The 4,645-nt window shown below is 37.2% G+C and overlaps 1 pseudogene; it reads right to left on the bottom strand.

The window, feature by feature from the left end:
* Nucleotides 1-32: 32 nt before the first annotated feature.
* Nucleotides 33-921, bottom strand: LOC109372693 (transmembrane protein 87A pseudogene; annotated as a pseudogene).
* Nucleotides 922-4,645: the final 3,724 nt, after the last annotated feature.

Below are 4,645 nucleotides of genomic sequence, written 5' to 3'. Positions count from 1 at the left end.
AGACTGAAACAGAAGTTCATCTCTTCCCAGATACTAGCCGTCTTCCACTGCACACCTTCCCATCTTTTCCCCATTCTGTACCTTTCAAAGTGTGTGATCATTCATTCCTCATCTGAATCCAGAAGGGCTGGACGTGCTACATCTGTCACAGGAGAAAGATCATTCTCTTCTACCTACGTCAACTCATCTCCCTGTGCTGCTTTGCTTACTATGTCCATTTGGCTCTTGTTTGGTACTTCCCATTTTCATTTCTTCAAAGTTTTCTTTCAGCCTAGGTTCGTTTTCTTCATCTCTCTCCTCCTCCCCCTCCGATGATGGTGAAAAGGCAAATGATGGTCACCAGGGAACCATGATGACAAAGAGGATCATGGAAAACAGCCACCTCCAGATGGCATCATCCACCCACTGCTCCCACTGATCTGACTGACAAGTCACTATCCCGAAGTTCATGGTTGTCCAGATGATAAACACAATCGATGCTGCCACTGCTAAGATGAGCATGTTGGTGAAATGTCAGTACAAAGAGTTTCACAATGTTTCTCTGAAGTTTTAATAGTTTCTTTGTTTGAATCAGGCTAATAAAGATCTACCAGCACCACCAGTGTTTAGGAAAGCCAAGGGGATAAAGGCCACGGAAGTAACTCTGAGGACCCCTGCGATGCCAGAGAACAACAGCCTTGTGAAGAGTGGCTCTGAGGCGAGGCGTGACTGTGCCATGTCCCAGATTGACTACGATGACCAGGGTTCGAGCCAGTGAGTATTTATCTGCTAACAGCAACTCTATAGGGATCAAGGCGCCTTGGACAAGTTTTTCTTCGTATCGGATGTTCTGAATTCTTCATAGAAGGCAGCTTTCTCAAGTATTCCCAGGAAGATGATGGCACCGATCCAAAACTGAATTCTCAGATCTCTCCAGCAGCAGGCAGACNATGATTGGTGTCATTTTAAACCTAAGAGCTCAGAACAAAAGCCTTTTCTTATGTTTTCTTGAATAAGAGAATCTATCATTCATATATATTTGTTAAGACAATATACTAGTAGCTCAGATCTGTACACTATTTTTTTTAAAGCAAGCAATAAATTCTTTTGGTTTCAGACAAAAAATGCTTTGTGAAAGTAATTAAAGTGAATTCATTCTGTGGTGGCGTTTTCTTAGTGAAATGGTAGTATCTTCTGATTAATTACTTAGAAACTATAATCAGCAAGCATATTGTTTAGAAAAATAACATATTCTAGGCTGTTTTTTTTTTTACTTAGCAGTTTATATTTAAGATTCATCATATTCCTGTGATTTGATAGCTCATTTATTTTTAGTGCTAAATAACATTCCATTGTATGGATGTACTACAATTTATCCACTCACCTATTGAAGGGTGTCTCGGTTGTTTCCTGTTTTGAGCAGTCATGAATAAAGCTGCTATAAGCATTTATGTGGAGGTTCTTGTGTGGACATAAATTTTCAGATCAGTTTGGTAAATAACTGGGAACACAATTACTGAGTACTATGGTAAGATTATGTCTAGTTTTGTAAGAAACTGCTTAATCGTCTCTGAAAGTGGCTGTGCTATTTTGCATTCTCACCAGCAATAAGTGAGTCTCCCTCACTTTGCATCCTAACACATGCGCATGTGTTTTGCAAACACCTACCCACATCTGTGTTTTTTCTCTTCTCTTAACACTGTCTTTTACAGAAGATTTTAATTTGAATGAAAGTCCAATTTGTCAAATTATTTGTTTTGTTGATCATGTTTTTGAGGATTTGATATTTATATCTTTATATTAGTTTACTAAAAATGTTCTAAATTTTATTATTTGAGGATTTCCTTGTAGCTTAACAATCTATTTTAGAATCATTCTATTTGTTTATGAAAAGAGGTTTGATAGCATGTTGTCCAGGTTTTCCTCTTACCTGTCTGACCTTTCTTAATCATTCCCCAGTGATGCTGGGGCTGAATCCTAGACATCCATATCTTTGCATTTTACTCATGAAGTCTTCCAAAGCCTTTTATATGCATGCTACCAAGTGTATTTCTCTAGCACAGACACACACACACACACACACACACACACACACATATATTCAGTCCTGTATATTCAGCTGTTTNAAAAAATGCATATGAAATAAACTATTTACAATTTATTATGTTCAGAAATTTATAGACTAAAAGTAATTTGAATCTAAAAATGGTAAAAGTAGGTTTTAGATAGTTTTATCTAATTTTCACTGAAAACATGGAATTCAGTCAATTAAGATAACCAAAATTTCCTCACTGAGCGATATTTGCTAACTGCTTTGCTTGAACTTATGAAAAGAGATGCTAATGCATATGTAAAAACACTGTTAACGGATCTCATTTAAGACGTTTTCGTAAAAAAGGATTCTTAGCTACATATGGCCATTATTGTCATTAAGTCTACTATCACTATCGACATTGACACTCATGATTAACAGTGCCTTCTCTTGGCAGACACTGTATTAGTTACTTTACATAGATAAAGAGAGTATTCTCATCCCTGTTTTACAGGTTAGGAAGTGAGACTCAGTTGGTTTCAGAAACTTGGCCAAATTTATACAGCTGGGAGTGGCGTGGCTGAGATTTGAGAGCTGAAGCCCTTATCCCTCTAATTCATTTCCAAACCTACAGAACATCTCCAGAAACCACTTCTATTGCTTTTCTCCTTAATGGATCTTGTCATAAAGGACTTTATCTTCTAAGCTGTTTTCTTTAAATAATGCCTTTGCCATTTGGTATTAATCTGACATATACAAAAGCCAACAAGAGCCCTTGCTGAACATGAGTTAGGGTACAGGTATGATGCTATAGGTTACTNGAATTCAGTTACATATGATGAAAATAGATTGCCCTCATGCCCTCATATTTTTTCCTTACTTTTTCCTACTTGTATAACATCTGACTGACTGGATAAAAAAGGTGTCATTTTTCTGACAGCTCAAGTAAGGACATGAAGTGATTTTCAGTCCATCTCTCTTTTGATTGTTATATACATTTGGCAACACCCTGCTGCTTGTTCATATAGTTCCCCCTAGGCACCCTTCCTGTGTCACTTTTAGTACTGTCTTAGATGTCATTTCTTCTACAACTATTTCTGGAGCTGTCACTTTACAAGATGTTATTTCAGTACTCTTCTCATCCACTGTGCCTCTGCCTCGGCTTTGTATTCTCATTTCTACTGTCAAAGGTGTTCAAGGTTATTTTGAAGATGTCACACCTACATTTAGGCCCTGGAAGTTTATCTGTATGTCCCCATTCCAGGAGAGATCAAGTCCCAGGTCCTTATTCTATATATTCAAGCCCTCCTATTAAGTGATATGCACTCCATCTCCTTCTCTTTCTATGTTTAAATCCAAATGATTTTCTGAAGTTATTCCCAAGAAGCCTACTGTCAGTTTCTCTCTACTTCCATCTTTGAGTTTTTTATCTGAAATTATTTTCCTGTAACTACTACCAAAATATCAAAATATCTCCCTCCCTCTCCCCCCTTCTCTCTCCTTCAACAGTGTCTAATAGTATTTAACTTATTTCAGAAAATCCTTCTGGATTTGATCATAAGGAGTTAATAATATTGCTTAGTTTATTATGTGCTAGGATATTTTGTAAGGCTATTTCCTTCATCCTTTTTCCTTTATTTATACTTATCTTCTATCCCTGGTATGTGTTACGTTTTATTTTGACACTATGTATTTTATCATTATCATTCATATGATGGCCACATAGTTTTACTCTCTTCATCCTATATATGTGTACCAGTAGCGGTGTTTGGTTTTAAGCATCTGAAAACACTTCTAAATGAAATCCAGAATGAAATGTTTGATGGATATGGAGTGCCTCGCAGAACCAATAGCAAAAACGAGGCTTGGGATATTGGCAGATGCCAACAGAGATAGGAGAGCAGGAGCCACAGCTACATTCAAGACCCAGTGAAAGTTTGGTTAAGATACTGGCAAGACCACAGGAGAATCCAGCAATTGGACTCTCCCTTACTCCACTGTAAGTGGCTTCTAAACCCTGCCCAAATCTTCATGTCACAACCAAGAGTCCTAGTAAGAGCACCAACCATAGGAGCATACGTTATGTATAACTTCAACTGCATGTGATAAGGAGAAGCACTATCTGACTCCTTGGCTTTCTGTTTTGGAATTCAGAACATTGCCTCCTACCAATATTCAAGCGAAGGAGGATTCTGTCAAAATGGAAGAATGTTCAAATATTAGTGGTTAAAAATCTAGACGGGTATACATAACAGTAGCTTTCTACCTTTTTGTCACTATTTTAAATTGTACCATAGGAAATAACAAACATTTGTTTATTCTTATATGCTATTATTCTTATATCCTGAGTTTTAGTATGATTTTATGTTTTTGGACAATGCTATTAAGGTGATTCTTGTGTCAGTATGAATGCCTTCTTGTATGAAGGCATTCAGTATGAAGGTAAGAGAAAACTTTCCTCTGTGCTTTAGCATTTAATGGCATTACATGTGCTAAAATAATGGAATAATTTTGCCTATTTTTTTTAAGATTTTATTGGGGAATTGGGGGAGGGGAATAGCGCTGGGGAATTGGGGGAAGGGGAACAGACAAGTTGCTGTTGTTTTGTTCTTCAGTCTAGTTGTGGAGGACGTT

The sequence above is a fragment of the Hipposideros armiger genome, unplaced genomic scaffold (genome assembly GCF_001890085.2).
Source record: "Hipposideros armiger isolate ML-2016 unplaced genomic scaffold, ASM189008v1 scaffold_658, whole genome shotgun sequence".
NCBI classification, from domain to species: domain Eukaryota; kingdom Metazoa; phylum Chordata; class Mammalia; order Chiroptera; family Hipposideridae; genus Hipposideros; species Hipposideros armiger.
This window is presented reverse-complemented; position numbering and strand designations above follow the sequence as displayed.